The following is a 20,474-nucleotide window of genomic DNA, read 5'->3' on the forward strand; positions in this document are numbered from 1 at the left end:
AGCTATTCCACAGGGTGAGGAGCGCGCCACCACCATCAGGATCGGCGCTTTATCCCTCTCCCACTGTATGTTGGCCAAGATTGTCCAGCATAATCTTTGGCCAGTTGTCAGGCGCAGTGACCTGATTCTGAAGAAGGCCCAGTTCGTTTATGCCATCCACCTCCGCTTGCCTTTTTTTCTGTGCAAGCATATTTTGGGCGTGATTTTGGAAGCCTGTGATGAGGGCAATACCGGTCTCCCCTTTGGTTGCCTACTCACTCAGATCATTCTTCAGTCCGGCATCAATGTTATAGAAAACCTAAGATGAAGATTTCAGTAGCCCATCAGCAAGCAGACTTTGATGAAGTCTAATGCGCAACTGCGGAGAGATGACTCCAATGATGAGGTGCCCATACCTACTGCCATGCCTGTTGGTTTTCTGGACATGGCTTCATCCTCTCAGACCATCCCACCATCTGAGCCGAAGGTCAACTATTCTCAGATCATGGAGGCCCTAGATGCCATTCAGGGGAGGATGAGCACTATGCAGGTTTCTATGTCCTCCATGAAGCAATCCATCACCGCTATGCAGCTGGAAGTGCACTCCATCAACAAGCGTGTGGAGCAGAACCAGCTGGACCTCAAGGAGTGCCTCAAGTACCATCATCCTGACAGCAGTGATGATGAGGATGATGCACCTAGGACTGCACCTATGGCAAAGGACGCTTGAGTGTTTTTTTCCTTTGTCTAGTTTGTTCTGTCTGTATTTGAGACATTTAGTTTATCTTCTACTGTTTGTTAAACTTTTGAACTTATATTACTCTGTTTACCCTGGTCCTTCTGAGACCGTTAGGGGGAGTAATTTTTATTGTAGTTGATTTTTTTTACTCTGTTTTACCCTTTGTCCCTTTGTGAGAAAAATGGGGAGTAATTTTTATTGTTGGACCGAGAATGTATTTCCAAACCGGTCAAGTGATTTTTGTCCCAGAATGGACAAAGGGGGAGTTTGTTAGTTTGTAATTGGCCTTATTCTGTTGGACAAAATCACTTGTTTATAAAGATGCTTTATAACAAGGATTCCACTATTCAGAAGTGTTTCAGAAGATTTTGTACTGCTTTCAAGTCAGAAGATTTTCAGTTCCCTGTCAGCCGTCTGGACGCTCATCTGTCCATAGCTCCAGCCGTCCGGACGATCTGCCATACCGTCCGGACGCCAGACAGACCAAGCATCATCCGTCAGAACGATGTGGACTTCTATCCGGACCCTCCACTATATCGAGAAGCTTCTGTGCCAACTTGCATCTATCCAGACGTCTCAGCAGCCCGTCCGGACGACGTCCAGTGATCGGTCAGCTTCAGATTCTTTCCAAGTTCAAATAAGGGAAGATTGTTGCAACCGTTCGGACGATGTGGATTCCCGTCCAGACGCGCTTCTCCTTAAGGTAAGAATCACAATTCAAATACAATTGTCCACGTCTGTCAGCACGGTCCGAACGCGCGTGCATCTAATAAGGAAATTGTGTATTCAACTTCAACCGTTCGGACGCGTGCTAAACAGATATGGAAATTGCGTGTTCAAGATCAATCGTCCGGACGGCCATCCCCCTTGGTCTGGACGCGCGAAGCCTTATATGGAAATTACTTGCAGCAGACGTACGACCGTCCGGGCGACAGTGCCTCACCGTCCGGATGCGGCTCTCAAACAAGAAAGATTTTCAGCGAAAATCTCAGAAATTCTGGTCACACAGTTGTCCGTCCGGACGGCCCATGTCCACCGTCCGGACGACACCCGAGTATTTCACAGCAGTCGCCCATTTGAACCCTCAGCCTATAAATAGAGGCCCCTAGGCATTTAGAACTGCAAGAATTCGGTATTGAATTCCTCCAGAGCTTAGAGAGCATTTTGTGAGATTATTGGAGCTGATCTGTTCTCTCTATAGCCATTGTTGTGTGTTGTTGTTGAGCTGTAAACTGAAGTCTGATATTTGGGGTCGGCCCTAAGGAAAAGGATTCCATGGAAGACCCTTTCAGGTTGGAGACCTGGTTGGGAAACGTTCGTGTTGGGTTACACGTTAGAGAGCAACATACGACCACTGCATCAGGGGTATGTGAGTGTTACTGCTTTGTATCTAGCTTTGTCTTTTGAATAGTGAATATCTTGGGTTTGGCTACCCCAGAGTGGTTTTTCTCAACTTGAGTTTCCACTTCGTTAACAAAAATTATTGTGTTGTTTATTTTCCGCATTGTTATTTTTATTAACACTTTAAGCACACACTTGCCTTTTATTTTTAGAAGTCAATTTCATTTTTCAAGAGGGTTAGATAGGTCATGCATAAAGAAGACGGAATGTACTACACCCTAATTTAGAGTAATTTAGGTAGGCAATTTGTACTAACTGAAGATGTGTAATGTCCAGGACATTATTTAATAATTAAAGTATAAATAATTGGTTGAGGTTAATTTAGTGTCTTTAAAATGTAAAAGAATATTTTTAGGTCCAAAGGAAACATAAAAGAAAGAAAAAATAGAAAATGAATAGAAAAAATAATAAAAAAAATGAATAGAAAAAAAAATAAAAAAAATAATATATAATACATGTGGGGCGACTTGCGCCCCACATGTGTAAAAAAAATGAAGGGCCAGATGGCCCTTCACAAAAGAAAAAGAAAAATGATAATTATCTCGTAAATAGAAAAAAGAAAAAGAAAAGAGAGAGAGAGAGAGAGGCAGGCGCATCTTTAGATAAAAAAGGGGTCCCTTCTTCATTTTCACTTTGGGTTTTCTTAGAAAACTCTTGATTTATGAAAATCTAACCGTCCAAACTCAAATCCGATTTCGGAAACATGATCTAAGAAACCCGATCTACTTCTCTGCCGATCGTTTTGAGGTGAATCGTTAAACTTGTATTTTTGAGATTTTTTGTTAAATCTTGTAAAATATGAGTTTAATCTTGATTATTCTTTAGGCTTTGTGTTATTTGGAGCTTTCAAAGATTCCCCAAACACCGGGTATTATTTCGGTAAATTTTTGGGTAAGTTCATTTAATCCTTAATTTATCGGTATTTAGTTTAATTGATATTTTGTGGATTTAACCCTATGATTTCCTTATGGGTTAATGTTATTTTAAATATATTAGTGTATATGTTAGTGGGGTTAATATTTATTGTGATTAGGTTAGTGAAAATAAATTATGGAAAGTGTTTAATATTAAGGGTCTATGTTAGAATGTGGTTTTGGTGTCGAATCCTAAACAAATGTTTTGGATTAGTTGGATTGTGGTTAAATTAGTAAATAAGGTTTATTGGTGTGTGTTTGGGACCCTTAAAATATTATGGGTTTTCCAACTATATAGCCTTGAGCGATTCAAGTGCTAATTAGGATGTTAAATTATTTAGAGTATTAAATGGTGCAATGTGTTATTCCACAGTGACGCATTACAAGGTGGTGCCTAGGAAACCTAGTGCTTAAATCCGCGTAGCCAAGGTGAGTATTCTATACACTAAGAAAAAGATACTTATTACGTATTCATAAAAATGAAAATAATATGTGTTTTTCTTACCGAATCGACGATATGTTAAAGTATATGTTTTAGATGATTTGAATGCCTGCTGCGGTTGGGATTTAAATTATACAAATATTGGTTGATGAATTGATGTGTTAAACTATTCATGGATTTATATGGAAAGCATGTGCTAAAAGCATGATCATGAAATTAAATGTATAGTATTCAAGCATGAACATGAGCATGAAACATAAACAAGACCGGGCTTAGATTCCCTTGGCACCTAAACAAGACCGGTGTTAGATTCCCTTGGCACATAAACAAGACCGGGGTTAGATTCCCTTGGCACCTAAACAAGACCGGTGTTAGATTCCCTTGGCAAATAAACAAGACCGGGGTTAGATTTCCTTGGCAAATAAACAAGACCAGGGTCAGATTCCCTTGGCAAACAAGCAAGATCAGGGTTCAATTTCCTTCGCAAACGAGCAAGACCAGGGTTCAATTCCCTTGGCAAATGCAAAACAGCAAATAGAATAAGAAATAGAAGCAAGCAAGATGAATGACAAGCATGCATCGTATTGTTTTTATGAGTGCGATGTTTCCATGATTTGATATATAGTGTTTGCTTTTACAGGTTTCCTATAGTTGTTTCCATGATAATTTGCATAACTGATTTAAAAGCATTGAGCCTAGACATACATAGACATTCACATTGTCTAGACATGGGAATTCTTAGGTCTTTGTATAGTTAAGCAAGATGCCATTGTTTTATAGCTTAAGGCCTACGTGTATGCATGAGCCCGTAATGGAGCAATTGCATGCATGTATGTCTGTGTCACTGATTAAAAGTATTATCCTAGATGGGTCTATATGTAGATGCTTCCAAAAAGATTGGGACTTCTATATATATTCTCAGCTGCATAGTATGCTTCAACATTTTCTTAAAAATTGGTTCTTTGCGAAAACTCAATCAATTTAATATCACTGAGGTCTCGGTATGTTTTATACTGAGATGGTGAACTCATTCTTTCACTTGTGCGGATGCAGTCAACCCCCACAACCGTGCATACATTGATGTTTTGGTTGCAAGTTCTGCGGATATAGATATTGACTCATCTACCTAGTGTATGGGATGCTATGATTAAAGCACACCGTGACAGTCATAAGTCACAGACTCATGGGTAGTCCGCATTTTGGGCACTTTGATATGGCTTGTGTCCTACGTGACACATGTATTTGTTGAGCCTATATTTTGGTGAGTAATAATAGTAATATATTTTATAAGCCTTAAATAGATAGACTTCTAAATGGATCTTCTTGTTGTAATAAACTGTTATGTATTAGATGTATTTCCGCTTATGATATGTGTTCCGCTGGACATTGATTATTATATTTCGCTGTTAGATGTAACTCTTGAAAAAAATAGGACTTCTAATTTACCAAGTGTGTGCAATAGTGTGCAAAAAAATATCATTATGCGGAAATTAAAGAGAGATATTTTGTTGACGAAGTGGGAACTCAATTAAGAGAAAAACCACTCGGGGGCAGCTAAACCCAGGATATCCACTATTCAGAAGACAAAGCTAGTACATAGACAGTAACAATCACATACCCGATGTAACGATCGTATCTAGCACTCTGACGTATAACCCAACACGAATGCCTCCCAACCAAGTGACCTACTTGAAGGGGTCTTCAATGGAATCCTTTACCTTAGGGCCAACCCTTAAGATAGATTTCAGTTCAGCATAGCAACAACACTTGGCAATGGCTTGAGAGAGAGTGGAACAACACTAACTCCAAAAATAAACTCTCTAAGCACTATGGAATTCACTACCAAATTCCTACAAATTACATGCCTGCAGGTCTCTATTTATTGGCCACATAAACCTAAATCGTGTTTGATGCGATTTTGCTAGGCGGCGTCTAAACGGTGGCTGAGGGCGTCCGAACAGAAAACTGTGCAATCGGCTTTCCAAATTCGCTTGAAATTCTGTCCTAAATAGAGCCACGTCTGGACGGTGTTGCCCTAGCATCAAGATGGTTGCACTTCAGCTGCACGCAATTTTCATATTATGGCTTCAGCGTCCGGACCATGGAGTTTGTCGTCCGGATGGTTAAACTTTGGATGATCGTCTTACCTTATCAAGGATAGCATCTAAACGGGAACACACATCGTCCAGACGATTACAGTTTTTTCTTCCCATATCTGTGTTTTGGAACAAAGTTCTTTTCCTTGTCGAACATTGAAAGGCGTCCAGCCGTGTTGCTGAGACGTCTAAACGGATGCAACCGGGAATAGTTCGAAGGTTCTCGACTAGAGGAAGGTCCATATGGAAAGCTCTCGTCATCCGGACGAATGATGCATGGACAGTTGAGCGTCGGGACGAAATATCACGTCGTCCTGACAGATGCAAGGGATCCGATTTCTTTGACTTGGACTCTGTGCAGAATCTTCTAGAAGTATAACTCTGAATATGAAGACTCTGAAAATAACTGAATCCCTGTTTAAAAGCATCATTAAATGGAAGTGATTTTGTCCAACATAATGCAACCAATTACAAACCAACAAACTCCCCCTTTGGCCATTCTGGGACAAGAACGCTTGACCAGTAAAAAATACAATTCCAATCCAAATCAAAAAAAATACTCCCCCTTTTTGTCTCAAAAGGACAAAGAAAAAAACAGAGTATTAGAAAAAACACAAATAAATTACTCCCCCTAAATTTCTCAGCAAGACGAGGCTAAAGAGAGTAACAATTATACAAAAATAGTTCTGAAAACCAAAGAACCTGATAAAAAAAAAAATGAGAGAAACATCTTCCTGAAAAGGGAGAGAAAAAAACAACAAGGTTAGTTCCTTCATAATTAGAGCAGCATACACATGTATCCAATTCTGAGAAATCAGCCAAATAGCAATTCAGAATTACACAAACATAGAGTCAATAGACAAGCATTAGATTGGCAAAAAAAATTTTGCGAACATAATAATTAAAATAGCTTGCTCAACTCATGTAATGCGTGTGCGTGTAAAGGCTTCACACAGTTATTTAAGCAAGAATTTTCAGAACAAGCTGCATCTACTATCACAGGCTTAATATCAACAGAATCAGAAGTATGTGAAGTAGAAGTACTTAAATTAGCAATCAAACTAGGCTTGTTCGAAATATCTAAATGAATACACAGCATGCTTTTCAAATTATCACTTGAGAATTTTTTCAAGAGATTTTCAGATTCCTTTAATTTATTCTCAAGTGTATCAATAATGTCAAATAGCATGGTATTCTCAGATTTCAAAGAGTCAATCAAAGCATGTGATTTAGATAACTGAACAATCAAAGACTTTTTTTCTTACTTCACCTTTTTGAGCTCTTTTGGAGAAACAATTTTATCCAATTTAGCAAAAACTTTAGAGAGCTCAATATCATAATTTTCTTCAAATAACTGAGAGAAATCCATGATAAAAGGTGTAATAAAAAAAAATAGAAGTCACAAAGAGATAAGGATCGCACTCAAGAAATAAATCCTTTAAACAGAGTTTACCCGCTCTGATACCAATTGAAAAATAAAGAGACTTCTAATTAACTGCATGTGTGAACAATGTGCAACAAAATATTAAATGCGAAATTTAAAGGAGACAAATATTTTTTGACGAGGTGGAAACTCAATTAAGAGAAAAACCACTCCGGGGCTGATGCAAACCAAAGAGCTGGACATGTTGATCATACACGTAAGAATGGAGCTGAAGTTGCACAAGACCCTTTGTCACTTCCTAGTGGCCCAATTACAAGACTTAGAGCCAAACGTTTCAAGGAAGCACTAAATGGGCTAATCCAAGAGAATTGGGTTGATTCTAAAAAGACCAATATGGGCTCAAATAATAATCATGGCTTAGTCCATGTCATCAAAACAATTGAAGAGGCTAATTAGCATGCAAAAACGTGACCAGCATGGTTTGACCATTAAAGGGTGTGAACTTGTTGAGTTTCAAGGATATTAAATAAGGGAATGAACTTGGTCTTGGCTGGTTATGTTAAATACATTGAACTTAGTCATTTAGTTATTTTGTGGGGACTTGTTTATGTTGTTGTTTGTGTTGCTTTTAAAGCTGTAGTTATGAATTTTCCTATTCCTGGAGGGTTGTTCCAAGTATATAGATGGGCATTACGAATTTTGTAAGCCAGATATTGTTTTCCGAAAATTATCATTATTGTGAGGTCTTGTGTTCCTCTTTGTTCTTGAAAGAACTCTTTGAACTTATCAAGTTAATCTTGTGGCGTTCAAACAACCAAACTTATCACCTTGATTCTTGAGAGATTCTTAGGTTTCTTGGTGTGGTGTTTCAATCCTTCGTAGTCTTGGTTTCTCATCTAGTTAGGTGACGGGTCAAGGCTCAACAAATCTTGTCTACACGATCTTGGGGTTTCAAACCATTATTGTTATCGGGTTTCATCACAATTGTTGGTGGAGTCCATATCAGGGGTAGCCAAACCCAAGATATCCACTATTCAGAAGGCAAAGCTAGTTACGAAGCAGTAGCACTCACATACCCCTGATGCAGTGGTCGTACCTTGAACTTTGACGTGTAACCCAACACGAAAGCCTCCAAACCAGGTCTCCTACCAGAAAGGGTCTTCAATGGAATCCTTTACCATAGGGCCAACCTCTAAGATAGACTTCAGATCAGCTGATCAAATCACACACTGGCAAAAGCTAGAGAGCTAGAAAATCTTCAATATCTCCCTAAACACCCTCTCTAAGCTATAAGGAATTCACTACCGAATTCTGTACAAAATACATGCCTAGAGCCTCTTATTTATAAGCTTTAGTAGCCCTAATTCTAGTCAGAATCGGAGTCTCTAGCACATGCATCCTTACGGCAGCCATAGGCATCCAGACGGGAAACTGTTTCCGTGTCTGAAAAGCAATTCTGAAAAATTCTCGAATTTTGGCAGGGCCAACCAGACGCTACTATCTTTCCGTCCATATGGAGGGCCTTCTGGACATTTCTAGTCACCTTACAAACAATCAATTTGCATCATTTTTCGTTAGCTTTCTAATGACACCAATTTCGTCCCAATCCGATATTTGAGTAGAACGTTATGATCAAAATACTGGAGGATGTCCGAACGATGTTGCCCTACCATCCGACGGATGCACTTCCGCTGCACGCAATTTCCATAATAAGGTCTAAGCGTCCGAACCATGGAGTCTGACGTCTGGACGGTTGAACTTCTTCTGCAAGACTTGCCTTATCAAGAATAGCGTCCAGACGGGAACACACATCGTCCGAACGGTTGCAGTTGTCTTCCCATATCTGTGTCTAAGTCAGAAACCCTATTACTTGTCGAACACTGAATGGCGACTGGACGGTATTGCCACGTTGTCCGGACGGATGCACTTGAATACTGGATTCTTCTTGAACTCTGAATAGCGGCCAGACGATTTGCCATTACGTCTGGACGGATGCAACCTTGAACAGTTCGAAGCTTCTAGACATAGTGGGAGGTTCGGACGGAAAGTTCTCGTCGTCCGGACGGATGATGCTTGGACAGATGAGCGTCCGGATAGAATACCACGTCGTCCAAACGGATGCAAGGGAACTAAACTGACTGATTTGAATTTTGCACAGAGTCTTCTTGAAGCTCATATCTGAAGTGTAGACTCTGAATAAAATAGCATCCCTGTGAAAGCAGTAAAGTTACTTAGAAGTTATTTTGTCCAACAAAATGTAGACAACACAAAAACTAACATTAATCAAGTCCTTCAAGAACTTGGCTTAAGATGGCACTTGCTAGATGGTATCCAAAAATGGGATATTAATCTGAACTTGCTTGAACACCTCCAAAATGTCCTCAAACTTCCTTCCCTTCTTAGGCGCTAGTAATCTGTCTGGGTATGGCGCCTTAGGCACAAATGACCTAGGAGGATCATCGACAATAGGTGTGGCTTTAGATGGCTCCTCATCTCTCTCCTCCTTGTTGCCACTATCTTGCCCGTGAGGCATAGCAAGGTTCTCTTCAAGAAGAACCACTTGATTGTCCACTTTTTTCCCAAACCTCAGTGTGACAATAGCTTGCACATGCTCCTGGCCATGTGCATAATTTGAAGAACTTCCACCAGTAAATTGTAACTTCGGATTGGTAACGAGTTGACCAAGGAGCTTACCCTTCTCTCTCTCACTCAAGTGATTTGCCATTTGACCCATCTGAACCTCCATCTTGGCAATCGCTTGGCCTGTGATCTGCATGAAGGCCTTGAGAGTGTCTTCCAATGTTGACTGTGAAGATGAGGCTAGCACTTGCGTGGGTGCTTGGTGCGCCAGAGTTATTTGAGCCGAACGACCATGAAATCCAGCGGGGTATTGGCTTTAGGCATGATGAGGGGCTCTTCCCTTGCCCATGGGCTGGTTCTGCTTCCACCAAAAGTTTGGGTGGTTCTGCCACCCAGGGTTGTAGGACTCGAATAATGATTCATTTGCTTGCTTGCTATAGTTATTGAAAGCGTTCACTTGTTCCATCGGGCACTCGACAAAATTCGATGAAGATGGACAATTCTGCGCTAAGTGCATAGGACTAGCACAAATGGAACAGCTATCACTACTGAATGTATTAGAAGCATTGATGGACCGGCCTACAGTGAGAGCATCGACCTTTCTAGAGAGAGCCTCTACTTTCATCTTCAAATCACTATCCTCCTTAACCTCATAGATGCCTCTTTTCTTGGGAATTTGGGCAGATTTATCCCGACAACTCGAAAAATCCCACTACTGCGAATTGTTGGACAATTTATCCAAAGTCCTATATGCTTCATCCCCCGTCAAACTTAAAAATGCTCCTCCATTCATTAACTCGATCATACTACGGTTGGATTGGGTTAATCCTTGGTAGAAAAATTGAATGAGTCTCCACTTCTCATATCCATGTGGAGGGCATTTGATCAACATCTCTTGCAATCTCTCCCAACTTTCCGAAAACTTATCATCTTCCTCTTGAGTGAAAGAACTTATCTCCTTGCGGTACTCATTCACTTTAGACATTGGGAAGAATTTGCTGTAAAACTTGTTCAACAAATTTTCGCAAGATGTAATAGGCCCAAGCATGTTTGAATCCAACCATGCCATGTCTATGTCGTGAAGAGAAAAAGGGTAAAGTCTAAGATGAACCGACTCCTCCGAGAAGTTTTGGAATTTGAATGTGGCACAAATATCCTTAAACTTCTTCACATGGCTGTAAGGGTTTTCAAGCTCTAAGCCATGGAATGAAGGAAGGAGTTGGATGACGTGAGGCTTGAGATCGAAATGGGTGGCGTTGGTAGGTGGCAATACGATACACGATGAGGAATATATCGTAACTGGTGTGAACAAATCCCTAAGTGACCTATTGTGATCTACATTCTCCGCTCTATGTTGCTCATTCTCTGGTTGGTGAGGATTTCCAGCCATATTATTCTCCATCTCAGTAGTCGCTCTCCGTTCTTTCCTAAAAACCTTTTCTATGTCGGGATCTAAGGGTAACAACTCTAAATTTAAAAATCTCCAACCAAGCATAAACAAGATGCCAAAAACTAAAATACACTAAAATTTAACAAAAAAGAAAATGCAAGTAGGGTAAACAAAATTATCCAAGGTACAACCAGATTAATTTCTAGGAAAGTGAGGAGGGTCATAAGAACACACTTAAATCCCAAGACTTTCATAGCCAAAACTTGCTTAGACATTCCATTCTTGGATAGTGCCATAAGCCCACACTAGCAATTTTTTTTTTTTTACAAGATAAAATAAACAAAAAAATAATATAAAATAAAATAAAAATGAAAACTAACACAAAAGCATAAGACAAAACAAAGATAGCAAAAAGTAAAAACTAAAACCTAAAAACTCACAAAACTCACAAAACTGGACCAAAAATAAATTTTTGGCAAAAATTTCAGCTACTAAACTTCCTCAGGTGGTGGGCGTTGGTGCACTTGATCAACTTCTGAAATTCTACAGAACCTGAAATAGAAACAGAAACAGAACCAAAAATCTGAAACACAATTGAAAAAAAAAAATTAGAACAGAAACAAATCTAAACCGTAAGAGACAGAAACAAAATCTAGTAGAAAAATAAAATTAATTTAAGCAAAACATGAACTTTTTTTTTTCACAAATCAACACTTCCCCAACAACATCGCCAAAACTTGATGTGCAAATTTTAATACTCGCAAGCGCACGACTCGTATGTAGCAAAGTGTATGCAAGGGCGAGATCGTATCCATAGGGAAGTGTGTGCAAACAAAAAATCAATTCCTATTTAAATGAACCTTATTTTAAAATAGTTTTGCGTTTTGGATAAAAAAAAAAAAAGTAAAGATGAGTAAATAAAGAAAGAGAAAAGTACTATGGTTTTGGAATCCACCAAACCAAATCAAACACTACATTTGAAAATTGAAATTGACTTCTAAATAAAAGGCAAGTGTGTGTGCAAAGTGTCAACAAAAATAAGCACAGCGAAAAGTAAAAGACACAGAGATTTTTGTTGACGAAGTGGAAACTCAATCAAGAGAAAAACCACTTCGGGGCAGCCAAACCCAGGAATTTCACTATTCAGAAGACAAAGCCAGATACAAGATAGTAACACTCACATATACCCGATGCCAGTGGTTGTACCTTGCTCTCTGACGTGTAACCCAACACGAACGTTTCCCAACCAGGCCTCCTACCTGAAGGGGTCTTCAATGGAATCCTTTACCTTAGGGCCAACACCTAAGATAGACTTCAGATGTAGCGCAGCAACAAAACACTTGGAATGGCTTCAGAGGAAAAATCACGTCTCTGAGCAGTTGTGGAATTCAATACCGAATTCTTGCAGATCTCAATGCCCAGGGGCCTCTATTTATAGGCTAGGGGCTCAAATGAGCGTCAGGCGAAATATAGCTGGGCGCCGTCCGAACGGACAACTGTGCGACAGGATTTTCTGAAAATTTCGCTGAGAAATCTTTCCTGTTTAAGAGTAGCGTCCGGACGGGATGGCACATCATCTGGATGGTCGCACGTCCGCTGTAAGTAATTTCCTTATAAGGCTTCGCGCGTCTTGACCATGAGGAATGAGCATCCGGACGGCTGAACTTCAACACACAATTTCCATATCTGCTATGCGCGCGTCCGGACCATGATAGGCTGTCGTCCGGATGGTTGAAGTCGAATCGGCAATTTCCATATTAGTTGCACGCGCGTCCGGACCAAGGCTGACTAACGTCCGGACGGTGATATTTGAATTCTGATTCTTGCCTTATGGAGACGCGCATCCGGACGGGATACCACATTGAAAATTGAAATTGACTTCTAAAAATAAAGTGTGTTCAACAAGTGTCAACAAAAATTAAGCACAGCGGAAAATAAAAGACACACAATTTTTGTTGACGAAGTGGAAACTCAATCAAGAGAAAAACCACTCCAGCCAAACCCAGGAATTCCACTATTCAGAAGACGAAGCTAGATACAAGATAGTAACACTCACATGTACCGATGCAGTGGTCACACCTTGCTCTCTGACGTGTAACCTAACACGAATGCTTCCCAGCCAGGTCTCCTACTTGAAGGGGTCTTCAATAGAATTCTTTACCTTAGAGCCGACCTCTAAGATAGACTTCAGTTGTAGCGCAACACACTTGTAACGGCTTCAGAAGGATTTTGAACTTCTCTGAGCTCTTGTGGAATTCAATACCGAATTCTTGCAGTTCTCAATGCCAGGGGCCTTTTTTTATAGGCTGAGGTGCAGAATGGGCGACTGCTGTAATATGTACGGACGCCGTCTGGAAGGTGAACTTGGGCCATCCGGACAGACAACTCTGTGACAGGATTTTCCAAAAATTTCGCTGAAAATCTTTCCTGTTTAAGAGCCGCGTCTGGACGGTGAGACACTGACGTCCGGACGGTCACACGTCTGCATGTTCGAGCGTCCAGACCAAGGGGGATGAACGTCTGGAAGTCAATTCTTCAACACTCAATTTCCATATCTGCTATGCGTGCGTCCGGACCATGAGATGCAGACGTTCGGACGGTTGAAGTCGAATCGGCAATTTTCATATTAGTTGCACGCGCGTCCGGACCAAGGCTGACTGACGTCCGGACGATGATATTTGAATTGCGATTCTTGCCTTATTTATGAGTGCGTCCGGACTAGAAACCACATCTTCCAGACGCTGTATCAATCTTCCCATATCTGAACTTGGAAAGAATCTGAAGCTGATCGATCACTGATGGACGTCCGGACGGGCTGCTGAGATGTCCGGACAGATGCAAACTGGAACAGAAGCTTCTCGATACAGTGGAGGGTCCGGACGGAAAGATACGTAGTCCGAACGGATGATGCTGGTCTGTTTGGCGTCCGGTCGGGATGAACACGTCGTTCGGACGGATAGAACAGTGGACAGATGGACGTCCGGACGGGATGACATGTCGTCCGGACGACTGACAGGGAATCTGAAATCTTCTATCTTTTTCACAGTGCAGAGTCTTCTCAAAATGCTTTGACAAGTTGAATCCATGTTTACAGTATCTTTACACATAAGTGATTTTGTCCAAACACAGAATGAGGCCAAAATACTAACACACATCATTCGGACGGTTGATCGATCTTTCCTTTATTGGAACCTGGAAAGAATCTGAGACTGGTCGAGTACCGAGAGGCGTCCGGATGGGCTGCTGAGATGTCCGGACGGATGCAAGCTGGATAGAAACTTCTCGAGACAATGGAGGGTCCGGACAGAAATGCACGTCGTGCGGACGGATGATGCTTGGTCTGACTGGCGTCCGGACGGATGAAACAGTGGTCAGATGGGCGTCCGGAAGGGATGGCTCGATCGTCCGAACGGCTGACAGGGAACCGAAATCTTCGATGCTAAGTCTTATGATAGTGCTCTGAAAGTGGAATCCCTATTTACAACATCTTTATACATACAAGTGATTTTGTCCAAACACAGAATGAGGCCAAAATACTAACAACATTCCTGCACTCTATTCATAAATCCGATTCAAATGTGTTTGTTATTCAAGTTCTTTAACAATAAATCGTGAAATCATTTGATGAATTCAACTCAAAGATAAATCACAAAGATTACCCCTTTGATATCAAATCATCCATTGTGTCCGTTTGTCAAACAAATCACAATGGATATCCATTCTCAAAGAAATCAATCAATGTATCCATCAGTTGAAACACATAAAATATCCATTGACCAATAATAAAATTTTCAATCTAAAGACATGAATCAATAAGCTAAAATAGAACTTGAATATAATCTTATAAATATCGAATTTACAAATATCATGACAAGAATGTAGGTGTTATCAATGATGAGGTTTCATCCTCAACCTTAGTTGAGGATTTTAGCCTCTCATGACTAAAAACACCAAACACACTTGTAATGAAAACATAAAAAGAAAAGAAACTAAAGTAGAATAGAGAAGACAAAAAGAAAGAATTAATCTAAATCACAAAAGAAAGAAAAGAGCTAAAAACATGCTCTGAAAGAAAAAAATGTGAATCCTTAAGGTTCCTATCATGAGGTTTTAATAACAAAACATTATGTTAAACCCTATATTTTCAAAATGGCACCTCTACCCCTCAAAACCTGTAATGCCCAGTAATTTCAAGCTCTTAAGAAATAATTGATATTGTTGAGGAGGCAATATCCACATGTTTTTATAAGAAAACCTAAAGTTGTTTTGAAAAAATTAAAAGATCAAAACCGAAAAACCCTTAAAAATCTAAAAGTAACATTTAAGCTTTAAACTTTGATTAAACCGAAAACAGGTCAAACAGACTCAGGTTTAGATAATTCAAAAACCATTGTGCTTACAAAAGAAAGATCTATCATGTGGCAAAAATTATTAAAAAGTCCACCAGTTGACTTTTTGACCCGAGCCTATATAACCCAACTGTCGATATTAAACGAAAAACTGTCAAGAAAAATATCTCCATGCTTCTAGAAACATTTATGTATAAAAAACAAGAGTAATGATGAAAGGATAGGATATCTCAAGAGTAATCATGACAAGAAAGAAAAATCAATAAAGCAAGTGTGAACGCAGAAAGTGGATAAAAGATATTTTGGCTTTATAGACAGAAACTTTGACTTGATTGAAACTAAGTCAAAACGAACTCGAAATGGGACGAACCAAAAAAAGAAAATGTTTGTCATGAAGTCCTCTATCTACCCCAAAATTTCACGTCAATCGGAGTAGGTTTGACCATCGAAATAATTCTCGGAGTAGGCTGCCCTCTAGTTGGACGAAAATTCTAAAATCCAAATTTGCAAGACATTATCCAATAAGCTAATTCTTTTATTACATTTTGGACCTAAATACCCTTGTTTTCCTCCTATAAATAAGCATGCAAAGCCCTTTTTTTTTCCACACAAATCCTAGACAACTTTCAAGAAAGCTTTTGCTTTGGTTTTCTCTCTCTTTTTCTCTCCTTCTACCACCCAACCACTTTGGTGTTCTTGAAGTTATTTTTCTCTCCAAATCAAATTGGTGAGTAAATCTTGACACCTCTTCCTTACTATTTGATTTGATTTGTATTTATTTACTTGTTCATTTATTGCGTTACTACGGAGTGGTTTAAACCCCCGTATTTATTTTACCATTACTACGGAGTGGTTTGATCCCCCATATTTATTTTATCATTTATTGCGTTACACGGAGTGGTTTAAACCCCCGTATTTATTTTACCATTACTACGGAGTGGTTTAATCCCCCGTATTTATTTTATCATTTATTGCGTTACTACGGAGTGGTTTAATCCCCCGTATTTATTTTATAATTTATTGTATTCCTACAAAGTGGCAATGCCGCTAATTTCCCTATCACTTTACATAAAAATATTATCCTGTTAGGATTCATGTTTAAGTGTTATATTACCAAGAGCATTATGCTGTGTTTCGGTGCTTAAACATGAAAAGTTGTAATATTTTCTCATGAATCGTTGTAGGATTCATGTTGAAGTAATTACCTTTTTTAATTGATAACTAAAAATGATGAGTAAAGTGATGTAAAAATATACACATTTTTAATATTGGAAAAGGACTGATGTATATATCATCTTCTTTGTATATATTTGTTACAGAAAAGGAGCTAAGAAACTACACCAAGGAGTGTAAGTATGGATGTACTTACTGAGGAATGATTCTATGTTTCATTAGGACTGTGTGGTGTGTGTTTATTGCAGGTGGTTGTTCATGTATTGCATGTTGTGTCCAATTAATATAACGGCTGATGGATAGCCATCAACAAGCTGATGTAGTAGCAAGAGGAAGGAAGGCTAGTCAGTGGATCCAGGGGGTTCACAGTGACCCAAGGTGAGTCCAAAGTCCTAATATATAACTAATGCTGGGACCAGTAGGATTCCAGTGCAAACAGGTAAGACTTTAAGTGTGAGGCAAAGGACATGAACGGGTTTTGATACCTAAGAACGAGAGGTCTGAAGTAAGATGATCATAAAACACAAACTAAATGGTTACTACGATACATATTCATACAACTCTTGCATTTATATTATTTATGAACTGTTATTAATCTGATGGTAACTTAGTTATGAAAATGGATGACTCACTTGTTTGTCTATGTAAATATGATGACATCATATTTGCATAGTTACTGATACAGATCTGGAGAACGAAGGCATGGACCCATATGCCAGTTTTGATGGTTTTTGAAACCATCAACGAACTATCATGTGCTAGCTTAGAAATTACTAGTTAAGCTTATATGTGTTTTGCTTTATGTCATGTAAATATTTATAACAATGTCATGTTCGACATGTTTTATGTTATATGCTTATGTGCCGCCTGTGGCACTAATTTTGATGCACCTAGTGTGCATATAGGATGTAAAGATAAACCTAAGTAACTTTTAATAAATGTATCGAGGTATTTCAGTCAGCTCTAAATGTGTTATGCTATCAATTCCTAAGGCTTTAGAAGAAAAAAATATATTCCGCTGCGAGAGTTTATCTCTAATGTAGTAATGTCACGTGGAAACCGGAGGTTTCTGCTTGCGAATTTGCAGGCTCAAATTTGGGGCGTTACAATTTAGTCCTTTAGTGATCGTCTATTTCCGCAATGAATTGGTCACTGACTGTTTCAAGCAACTATTGGCTTGGCACCGTATGAAGCTTTGTATGGGCGCAAGTGTAGATCACCATTGTATTGGGATGAAGTTGGTGAAAGGCAACTATTAGGCCCGGAAATGATCCAAGACACAAAAGAGAAGGTAACACTCATCCGTAAGCGGATGCTCACCGCGCAAAGTAGACAAAAAAGTTATGTGAATAAGCATCGCTGCAAGCTTGAGTTCAAAGTTTATGACCTCGTGTACCGCAAGGTGTGACCTATGCGTGGAGTAGTTCATTTTGGCAAGAAAGGTAAGCTCAATCCAAGGTATGTTGGACCCTTCCAAGTTGAAAATCAAATTGACTTCTAATTTACCGTGTGTGTGTGCAACGTGTAACAAAATATCAAAAGTGCGGAATTAAAAGAGACATATATTTTGTTAATGAAGTGGAAACTCAATTAAGAGAAAAATCACTCCAGGGCAGCCAAACCCAGGAAATTCACTATCAAAAGACAAAGCTAGTACAAAGACAGTAACACTCACATACCCGATGCAGCGATCGTAACTTGCACTCTGACACGTAACCCAACATGAACGACTCCCAACCAAATCTCTTACTTGAAGGGGTCTTCTATGGATTCCTTCACCTTAGAGTTCCTCCCTAAGATAGACTTCAAACACGAGCATAGTAACAACACAATGGCAACAGCTTGAGAGCTAGCGAATCTTCACAATTTCTCCCTAAACACCCTCTCTAAGCTATAAAGAACTCAACACCGAATTCTGTAAAGAATACATGCCTAGAAGCCTCTATTTACGGGCTAAGAAGACCTAAAACGAGTCTGTCTCTGAATTCTCTAGGCGGCGTCTAGACGGAAGCATTGAGCGTTTGGACAGTCTTCTGTGCAACCGGCTTTCCATAACGCACTCCATGCGCTTCCATATTAAGGCCTCTTCCAGATGGTGTTTCCCTAGCGTCTGAATGGTTGCAACTCTGCTGCACGTAACTTCCATAATAAAGACCAAGTCCAAACGATGTTACCCTGACGTTCGGACGGTTGCAATTCTTCTCACGTCTTTCCTTATGAAGGACCTCGTCCAGACAGTGTTGCTCTGTCATCCAAACGGATGCAGCTATCTTCCCATATAAGTGTCTGTAAAGGAAAACCTAATTCTTCTCAAACTCTAATATGCATTCAGACGTGTTGCCATGACGTCCGGACGGATGCAACCTTGATCTTGTTCGGCTTCTTGACACTGATGGGCATCAGGATGCATGACTGGGCCGTCTGAATGAAAACTGTTAGTATTTTGGCCTCATTCTGTGTTTGGACAAAATCACTTATATGTGTCATACCGTCCGGACGCCAAACAGTCCAGCATCATTCGTCCGGACGACGTGCTTTTTCCATCCGGACACTTCACTGTATCGAGAAGTTTCTGTGCCAACTTGCTCCGTCCGGACGTTTCAGCAGCACGTCCGGACGTCTATCAGTTCTAGAACGGTTCACTGATTCTTTCCAAGTTCCAAGAAAGGGAAGATCAATCAACCGTCCGGACGATGTGGTATACCGTCCGGACGCATATCTCTGTAAGGCAAGCATCGCAGTTCAAAATGAACCGTCCGGATATCTGACAGCTGTGGTCCGGACGCTGGTGTATCATATATGGTAACTGACGATTCGACTTCAACTGTCCAGACGTCTCCCCCTTATGATCCGGACGCACACGCATCAGATATGGAAATTGCGTGTTGAAGTTTAGCCGTCCGGACGCTCCTGCCCCTTGGTCCGGACGCACGAAGCCTGTTATGGAAATTACTTGCAGCGGACGTGCGTCCGTCCGGACGATCGAGCCATCCCGTCCGGATGATGTTCTTATACAGGAAAGATTTCTCCTCGAAATTTTCAGAAAATCCTGTCGCACAATTGTCTGTCCGGACGGTCATGGTCCACCGTCCGGACGGCTCACAGGCTTATTTTGCCTGACGCCCATTCTGACCCCCAGACTATAAATAGGGGTCCTTGGGCACTTAGAGCTGCAAGAATTCGGTGTGAATTCCATTAGAGCTTAAAGACGTGTTGTTTCCTCTAGAGCCGTTTTTCAAGTGTGCTGCGCTATAAATCGAAGTCTATCTTAGAGATTGGCTCTAAGGTAAGGAGTTCCATTGAAGACCCCTTCAGGTAGGTGAACCTGGTTGGGAAGCGTTCGTGTTGGGTTACACGTCAGAGATCAAGGTACGACCACTGCATCGGTACATGTGAGTGTTACTATCTTGTATCTAGCTTTGTCTTCTGAATAGTGGAATTCCTGGGTTTAGCTGCCCCGGAGTGGTTTTTCTCTTAACTGCGTTTCCACTTCGTCAACAAAAATCTTTGTGTCATTTACTTTCCGCTGTGCCTTAATTTTTGTTGACACTTATGCACACACTTTATATTTGAAGTCAAATTTCAATTTTCAATTGGTATCAGAGCTTGGTACACTCTAAGAAGATTAATTTCTTGAGTGTTTTTATATTTGACTTCTATCTTTATTATGTCTCAAACTCTTAATTCTGTTCCTGCCTTTGATGGCTCAAACTATGGCTATTGGAAGGCACGTATGCGTTTCTTTTTGAAATCTATTGACTGTTGGGGTATTGTTGAGACTGGTTGGACTAAACCAGAGGATACAACACCTGAACAAGTCACTCAAAAGAACGCTCGTCTTTCAAATGACAAAGCCCTCCATGCTCTATGCCAAACACTTTCTCCATCTGAATTCGCCAAAATTTCAAATTGCGAATCAGCCAAAGCAGCATGGCAAATTTTGGAAACAACATATGAATGCACAAAACTTGTAAAATCTGCCAAACTTCAGATGTTGATTTCGAAATTTGAAGAAATTAAGATGTTA

General features: G+C 40.1%; 1 long non-coding RNA gene across 1 annotated transcript; it reads left to right on the plus strand.

Annotated features, from left to right (window-relative positions):
• The first annotated feature begins 2,722 nt into the window (after window positions 1-2,722).
• LOC133865373 (uncharacterized) lies at window positions 2,723-17,389 on the plus strand. Its single transcript, XR_009899701.1, has 6 exons — window positions 2,723-2,866; window positions 2,945-3,010; window positions 3,407-3,462; window positions 16,594-16,623; window positions 16,696-16,825; window positions 17,121-17,389. It is a non-coding gene; the product is annotated as an uncharacterized LOC133865373 (long non-coding RNA).
• Window positions 17,390-20,474: the final 3,085 nt, after the last annotated feature.

The sequence above is a fragment of the Alnus glutinosa genome, chromosome 4, assembly GCF_958979055.1.
Source record: "Alnus glutinosa chromosome 4, dhAlnGlut1.1, whole genome shotgun sequence".
Classification (NCBI taxonomy): domain Eukaryota; kingdom Viridiplantae; phylum Streptophyta; class Magnoliopsida; order Fagales; family Betulaceae; genus Alnus; species Alnus glutinosa.